Genomic DNA, 9,790 nt, shown 5'->3' on the forward strand with positions numbered 1-9,790 from the left:
TGATATACGAAAATATTGACATCCAATTGTATGCAATACAATTTTACAATAATATCAAACGAATGGACAACAATTGGCACATTCCTGGCTTGGTACATGCATTTTACTATGAAGTGCGTGCATAATCTTTTAAGGTGATTAACCAATACATATTTCCATCATTCACATCGATAAACCTTTGCGAACAGATGCTTGAAATATTTAACTTGTATTGATAAAAAGGGAATTCACATTTGATAGAGTTTGATATGATATTTATCCACACGAGATAGTTACATTTTTAAATAATTAAAATTTAACTGTCGAGAACGGTTAGCTATCGTATTACATGCCATTGGATAGGGTTTCTCTAAAGATTTTGAAACAATATGCAGGTAAACGTATTCCTTCATTTAATGTGATCTGCAAAAAGATTTGTTCTTTCTATTTGACGTCAATAGACATGGTCGCCCTTTTTTATGCCGTCACAGTAGAATATACAAAAGAAACCAAGAAAGTTTGACGTCATAATCGAATTGTTACAATAAAGAACTTAGATTAAACAAACCACAATTTCGATAAATAAATAAATCTACATTTCAGGAAAACGGCCAAACTGAACAAGGATAGGTGAATGTATAAATGTAAAGTCATTTTTTTTACACTTGTTAGCGTTCCCTATTAAATTATTAAACGTGTCTTCCTTAATTTTGCCCCAATAGGTTAGTCGATTGATATTTGTCCGAGATAGCACATGTTACCTCTGACTTCGAAGTGGGAAATATCTGCAACAACCAAGCACAATCAAAATATTCTATGAACATGATCTTTATTTTCACCTTCGTACGTGTTTTAAGAAATATTTCTGTCTGCTTTCCGTTTGTTGAAAGGAAAGCAGAAAAAAGCATATCATAATATATAATCTGATTTTTCGAAGCTGTAACATGCGACTCAACGAATTATATCAATCGTGTAAAATGATGAACTACGCATATATTAAGAATGTCACTGTTCAATTAAACGTAATAAATAACTGATTTGTTTTCCAAGATTTAACAATAAAAATATATACATAATTCAAAAAAAGTAAACATCAGTTAAAATTGAAATTTGGCGTCAACCTGAGCCATGTGTTAAGGTTATCAATATAAAAGCTACCACATTTTCTCTTAAGTTAAGCGAATTTAACCTCCAAGTGCTAATATTATCTAGATTATATTTGGATGATGCACATCATATAAGATATTGCTTGTCAGTTTGTTCAATGTTTAGTGCACTTACAATGCATGATGATGATACTGATCCGATCTTTAATAATTGTTATGATATAACTGTTATTGATTTGTTATATTTAGAGTACACGGAAATGGAGGCATAATGTATGACTTGTCATGATGACCAAGTTATATAAAAGAAAGTACGCGTTGCAAGATACACTTTATATATATTACTTTAATAATAGTCCAGTTTGATAGTTGGTATCACATTAAAACGGCACATAAAAGAAGAGCGAAAGGTAGCAGTGGGAGAGTCACTAATTCAACTGTCTATCTAATTTATATAGCACAATACAAAAACACCATTCCAGGCTCGTTTCGGCATAATTCCTTTTACCTATAATTAACAAGTTTCGGATCAAAGCATATTCCAATAAATTCGTACATGTATATGTCACTTACAATTTTCGAGTTAAGTATTATTAGTAAATAAAGGCAACAGTAGTATACCGCTGTTCAAAACTCATAAATCCATGGACAAAAAACAAAATCGGGGCAACAAACTAAAACCGAGGGAAACGCATTAAATATAAGAGGAGAACAACGACATAACACCGAAACGTAACACACACAGAAACGGACCAAGCATTAGTAACATATTCATTTACTGACTGGGTACGGAATTTATCCCGGTCAGTAAATGACTATGTAACGAATTTACCCCATTGATTCAATGTTTGAAACGACAAAAACTTAATGAGACCAAATGCCAAAATGATGCACAAATTTGAGACAACTTTTCAAGTTATGTACATGTTTGAGACGACAAATGCCTAGTAAGAGACAACAAGCAACTGATGCACATGTTTCAATTGTTTGTGACAACAAATAGCAGGTGATGCACATGTTTTAGACGGCATTACATGTTGTACATGTTTGAGACGACACATGCCTAGAAATCATAGATAGACCGATTTGAGACGACAAGAAAACAAATGATGCGTATGTTAGACATGTTAGAGACGACTGGCTTTGAAAAAAAAATAATGTTACAGTCATTCCTTAACTAGCATATTTCTTAACCTTAGTATCAGTTTTGGCTAACATGAATACGTTGTTTTGCTGAGGTATGTATTTCCTAATACGTTCTATATATTGAACAATTTTTACGTTCACGATCTATTTTTACATTTTATACAAAGTGAAAGTACTATCTATTTTAGTAAAATTTATTTTCATTTCGTCCAGTGCCCCTATCTATGCATCCGTAGGTCTTACAATTTTTCATCCGTCCGTCCGTAAACGTGATTAAGATATCAATTTTGAAAGATGTAAACTGTGATGTCGGATCAATAATTAATAAACCAAAATGTTATTTAGAAAAAGAGGTTATTTGGAAATTTGAACTACTATTATTCAAATAGATAGTTTTTAAGATGTTGATCTACCTGTTACAAATCACTGGTGAACTATAAAGGCACAAAGCCCGACAACCAGTCGTAAAGAAAAGTTATTTTGGTTCAATTTGTTTTTAATTTCATTCTTTAACAATGTTATGGTAAATATCTGAAATGGACTGGTTCAATCATATAGGATGCGAAGAACTAGAAAATGAAGCAGTTGCCTATTTTGAACAATATCTTGGGTCAATACCAGAGCTGAATGTGTCTGGTAACAGCGATTCCGATATTGAAAATGACGAATCTGATATTGAAAATACAGGTGACACAATTCAAGCTAGGGACCGGGAATTTAATTCCATTTCCGTCATTCAAGATCAATCGGAAAATACATGTTCTCTTTATCAAAATGATGAATTAGAGTATCCTTCCCGACTTCGAATAAATGCTCTATTTGCTAACGACTGTAATTGTACAAAAAAAATGTTTTACAAAGCTTTCCACATTTAGAGAACAGGCCCATGATGTATCGTTGTCTGTTTGTGAATTAACAAAAGCAGAGCGTGGCATATACTTGCTTTCAAACTTAGAAAATATAGAAATAACAGACTCGGTTTTCAGAGAAGGAAAGAGAGAACGAAAACGATACAGATATTCTTTTCAAGGAGTTTAGATATGCAAGTTCACATGGAGAAATATTTATAACATTTGGAGGAGCGAATTCAAAAGTTAAAAACAGCACTCAAATGCAAATTGCGTAACCCCTCAATCACATGGTCTTAGTGGAAGAAAATCGAATCACGGACATTCATTTGAAGTGATTGAAAATACGATAATTTTTTTCAAGCGGTATCCTGAAAAATTTGGTCTCCCTTTCCCGGCTGCGCTTCGGGCAACCCACAGTACTCCTCCTATTTTTCTACCTTGTCGCGAGAGCCAGAAATATGTACACTCTAAATATGTTAGTTCATGCGTTTACTCAAGAACATACATTATTTTGATACTACGATACAATGTATTTTCTGTCTTATATCCGTCATTGGACGAAATTTAAGTCAGATTAGACCTCCGGTTTGCGTTTGTTTTTTCACTTTGAAACAAATACATATACTACGAAAATGTATTTTCTGTCTGATATCATTTTCAAGTTTACTATCCACGGCATTCACAGTGTTTATTTAAAAGAGAGGGTCTGAATAATATATCAATGATCGCTGTGGATCAATTATTAAACTGAGAATTGACTGTAAAATGAAAAAAACACTTTCGGGACGTCTGGAACGGGTGTTTTTAAGATCGAAATTACAGGATTGACCATTTCGGGATCCGGGATTTCTTTTTTCGAATTTCGGGATGTGGAGATTTTTAATTTGTATAATAAATTCAGAAACTCGGGATTTCATGTTTTTAAGCCCGGGATATTGGGTCAGGGCCCCTCTGCAGTGGCGGATCCAGAAATGTTCTTACGCAGGGGCCCGTTGACTGCCTAAGAGGGGCCCGCTCCGGTCATGCTTCAGTGATTCCCTATAAAAGCAACCAATTATTTTCCAGAAAAAGGGGGCCGGTCCCCCTAAATCCGCCTCTGCCCCGAACCCCCTTTCATGAATGTTCATAATACACAGAAAAGCGCTAAAATTATTCATGTGTCATTAAAATTAACAAATAAAAAAAAGGAAAAAAGGATTTTTTTTTTGTGGAAAAAGGAGGAGCCGGTCTAGAAAAACAAATATCCTGTTCCAAATTACCTATTACTTTTGATACATTTTCTGAAATTCTCAAGTCACTAAATGTTTCACAAAAAAAAAGATGTGGTATGAATGACAATGAGACAGCTCTCCACAAGAGACCAAAATGACACCGAAATTAACAATTAAAGGTCACCTTACGGCCTTCAACAATAAGCAAATGCCGATACTGCATAGTCTGATATCAAAGGCCCCGAAATGACAATGTAAAACAATTCAAATGAGAAAACTAACAACCTTATTTATGTACAAAAAATGAACGAAACACAAATATCACTAAACCACTGAATAACAGGCTCCTGACTGGAATGTTCATAATACATGTACACTAAATGTATGTTCATAAAGAAATTAATAGAAAACATAAATGGGAATTTGGGAAATAAAGGAGGAGGGTTAAAAAAAAACATTTTCCTGTCCCAAAGTACCTATGACTTTTGATACTTTCCTGAAATTCTCAAGTCATTAAATCTTTTACAAAATTCTTCCTACAACACTTCACATCCTTTCAAATACGCTCTGAATGCCCGCGATTTCGCGGGTATGTTCTAGTTATATTGGTGATGAATCGAATCGTTCCATTGTACAGGACGAGTTCACAGTGGTTGCTGTGTCATAATATCATAAAGGTGATAAAGCGAGTAATTTAATTGAAATACGAAGCGCTCTGATAACTTATACAGTTGTAGCAGATATCATGATGCTGACAGGCTGGTGTGAAATTCTTTTTGAACGGAAACTTTCTAAATAATGGAATACTACAGCCGTTGGTTAATCCTGGGTAAGGCTTGAAACAGCGGTAGCTCACTCCTGCTATGATTGGCCACAAACAGCAAATGAAAACGAGTGTTACAACACTTACTCTGGAATGTAATATATCCTGTATCAGATTAGTGGGTTTTGTTAAATGATAATATTGGATACATTATGTAAACTATATGACAACTGTATGAACGTAACTTTAATCATAAAGTTTTTAAATTCAAAACCGTCAAAGTCCAAAAAATAACAAATGTTATATTATATAATTGAATAAAGTAACGGCATAATATATGCACTTGACAATAATCAAAATAAAAACGTTAAATAGTACAGAGTTGACATTTAGCATTACAAATACATAACAAAAGATCTACCAACACAAACGAACTCATCAACGAACTAGTACGCAATTGTATTAGGGGCCATCTGAAGCACGACTTTGGGTGTAGAATATCCCGCTGTGTTGAAGATCTATTTGTGGCATTCGGGTCTGTTTTGCTCTTGGCCGGATTGTTATCTCCTTGAAATATTCCATATTTCCATTCTCAATTTCAATAGTCATCGAAAAAATGGCTAATACCGGGTCCGTGTAACACTTATCAATTCAAAGTTTTAAAAAGTTTTGAAATTTTAGAATTTTGGAATTTTGATCAAAGTTTTAAAATATCAAAATTTCAAATTGTGTTGAAGTTTTGAAATTTTGAAATTTTAACCAAATTATTAAAATATCAAAACTCTAAATATCATTTATAAATTTGATATTTTAGAAACTTGATCAAACTTTTAAAATACTAAACCTAACGTGCAATTTTGATTATTTCACTTTTTGAAAGTTTGATTTTTTAAATGTTTGCTTAAAATATCAAAAATATAAAGGGGCGACAAGAGGGGTACCTGTAATCACTGATGCAAACACGGCTTTGATAAGAACTATTCTTAGTTATGAATAAATAGCATGAAATATATCAAATCATTCTTAATAACAAAATAAATAATGAAAAGAAGAAGTCGGGTTTTTTTTATGAAACATATTAGACATCACATGGGATAACAATTTCCTGAAATTTTAAGGTTGTGCATCTATAAAAAAAAAATATAATTAAACCTATTTAAACCGGAATCAACTACGTTGATTTAAATCTCTTATATAAGGTTTAGCGTTTGAGATAAATAATTCAAAGCTATTTTGTGTTCCCAGTGCCCAACATTTAGAAGTATCAGTGAAAAATGACCAACTCGAAGTAAACCATATAGTATTATTCGCCTTTTAGACGTTCCTGATGAAGGTAGATCCAGAAAAAGCGCTTCGGTCGCATACAACTTAAAACGTTTTCCTTTCTTGTTTATCGATTGCAAAAGCCATGAATTTTTGATGATAATATATTGCCTTTTATGATTTATTTCAGTTCCAAGAAATGATACGGAAGGAATACTTAATATATATAGCGTTGCAATGAAAGTTGTGCTAGGTGTGTTTCAGCTGGCCCCTAGACAAAAAAATGTACTGGTTCAGTGATTATAGACGTAATACTAAACTCCGAAATATAACAATGAACTAAAATCAAAATCATACAAGACTTAGAAGGACAGAGGCTCCTGTATTGGGACAGGCGCACAAATGCGGCGGGGTTTAACATGCTTCGTGATATCACAACCCTCCCCCTATACCTCTAGCCAATAAAGAATGAAAAACACACAGTAATACGAACAGTAAAACGCACTTTAATAGGAAATACAAGTCATATGTCAAAATAGGAAACAAACTAAGAAACTAATCAACATGACAATGATAATAAAATAACAAAGGACTACTATATATATAAGGCTAGCAGTTACTATCATACGCCAGCTTCAGACCTCAACTTATAAACTAATTGAAAGGTTTTATATGTCTTCATTATGCACACTCTCTCCCTGTTGCATTTATTGCTAATTTGTTCCGGAACATTCATGAAATATTTCTCACTGGCAACAAAAAAAATCGATAATTAAAAATAGGTTGTTTACATACAAATTACGAAGAAACGTAACATTCAACTTCCGAGGACAAAGTTTCCCTTATAGATGGATTTAAATATGTATTAACTTCACATTGGTCAAACACCTCTTTAATTGTTTCGTTCTTATTTTTCTTGAATTTCAAATTTCAGTTTCAGCGTTCCGTAGGTTAATTCTTTACTTTAAATTCAGCGTTTTACATTGTACTGGTTTTTCGAGAGCAACTTAAGTGTACGGCCAAAAATGGAAAAAAATCCATCATGCAGCTGACAGTGTGGCTTCTCTTTGCACGCCCCATTCTGACTGGATGTGCATGTGTACTTTTAGTTTGCTCAAAGTGGATTGTCGTACGATAACTTAAAAATACCCAAATAACAAAATGCAAATACGGGACAATAATATCCTTTAATACATTTTTTTTAATTCCTTTTGTTTACTATTATAAAACAGTGGTTGATTTAGTTCCTATAATGGAGCTACGTGTACTTTTACAAAACCAGTCCAAACGTTGTCTTTAAGGGAGCAACCATTTAACTTTTAAAGTGGGGTGAGGTTGTTTTGTCGAAGCACTAACAATTTCATTAAGTTTTTCATCGCTATTAATCAACTTGTCTGGTTCAAAATTTAACACTAAAAGGCATGGATAATTTTTCTTTTGTCCTCTGCTGGCACAGAATATTATATCATCAAATTAGGGATCAGAATATTTTAATGTACCATTATCGAAGCCCCTAGTGGTAATATCAAGTAAAAAAAAACAGGGACTATCTAAATATTGGTTCCCCAGAAGATTACCATTTATTGCTGATAGAAACTTTTGAACACAATTTTCAACTTTCAAAATGCCGGCACCTACAACTGGATAGATGGGTGCTTAATGTAGTACAGCGGCAACTATTACATAAACATGAATGCAAGTTGTGTGCTTAATGTAGTACAGCGGTAACTATTACATAAATATGAATGCTCGTGAAAATAATGTTTATGGTATACGTTTATATATGATATGAAAGGTTTCAACTTTTACAAAACCAGAGCTATACTTAAGTCTTTGGATTTAAAAGTTTACTTTATTTGGCCTTTTCAATTTTATTTGAATTTATTTGCCTTTTTAACTCTATTTGGTTCCAGTGTCAATGATAAGTCTTGTGTAGACGAAACGCGCGTCTGGCGCAAAAACCGGCAAAATTTATATTCTGATATCCATCTATGATGAGTTTTTGAAGATACCGTGTAACAGTATCTTGGTTCCAATTTGCTGATATTTGGATCTTAGTACCGTCTTAATTTCAGCGTAAATAAGATTATATCAAAAACCTCCCACATTGTGGACTAGCACAACCGTAATTAGGACACCATCATTCAGTATCATAAAACCAGCAGGTAAAATGGTCAATATCAGAGCCGTACGTCTGTTTTTAAATCGATTATCTTCTTTTAAGAAATATTAATTTTGTCATCCAATTTTTCACCGCTTACAAATATCCGTTTTATTTCATACATAAACTTTTAAGTATCAGTATGTTTTTAATTCATATTGTTTCGTTTCGTTCCGCTTTTATTTAGTTTCGCTTTTTACAGGTATCCCTCTTATTGCCCCTTTTCTATTTTGATATTTTAAGCAAACATTTAAAAAATCAAACTTTCAAAAAGTGAAATAATCAAAATTGCGCGTTAGGTTTAGTATTTTAAAAGTTTGATCAAATTTCTAAACTATCAAATTGTTAAACGATATTCAGAATTTTGATATTTTAATAATTTGGTTAAAATTTCAAAATTTTAAAACTTTAACACAATTTGAAATTTTGATATTTTAAAACTTTGATCAAAATTCCAAAAATCTAAAATTTCAAAACTTTTTAAAACTTTGAATTGATAAGTGTTACACGGACCTAATATATATGTTGGCGTGTTTATTCCACAAAAAAAAGCTATTTAGCAATATAAAAAAAATATGAAAAAAAAACATTTTCACTAAAACCAACAACCATCAAACTAACAATTATTATCTGTGTTGCAGATTTCAATCTTTAGTGAAACAACACGAATTGAGAAAGGTTTCAAATTCTCAATTATTATATTTGTTTAGATGTTTTCCCTACTGTAAAATTGTTAGTGATTATAATTAATTCGAGGTTAAATCATTTCATTTTAAAAATAACGTCTTCTCACATTCTAAAAAGTAAGTCCATCTTTATAACATTGACAAGACAAGTACGGATTTCCTTGTCAAATGACCTGTTTTTTCCTGACTGTTGAAATAGATGTTATCATCAGATACTGTTGGCCAAAAAAACCTAATGTCGTTTCCCATGTACTTGTAATGGATGAATGTCAAGTAAACAATGTCTGTATCCTTTATTCGAATTGTATCAAAACTGGTTAATATTGTATTGTTTGTTTCAACGGAGTATGGTGTTGCTGACAATTCTGCTGTTTGCATGGTCCGAGACCACACTTATTTCGTAGTACATTTCTTTAAGAAAACCAATGAAAATTAAAAAAAAAATCCCACCTGCGCTTTCATAATGATATGTGTTTGTGTGATGTTCTTCTTTTAGACAAATTATATCAAAATTATAAAAAACTTCATCGGCTTTAACTCAAAATATGGACAATTTAATGTTTAGGGCGTCTTGAAACCTTTTGACAGCTTCCGAAGTGCTAAATTTTAACCTTTTTCAGCTGG

Source organism: Mytilus galloprovincialis, chromosome 10, assembly GCF_965363235.1.
Source record: "Mytilus galloprovincialis chromosome 10, xbMytGall1.hap1.1, whole genome shotgun sequence".
NCBI classification, from domain to species: Eukaryota; Metazoa; Mollusca; class Bivalvia; order Mytilida; family Mytilidae; genus Mytilus; species Mytilus galloprovincialis.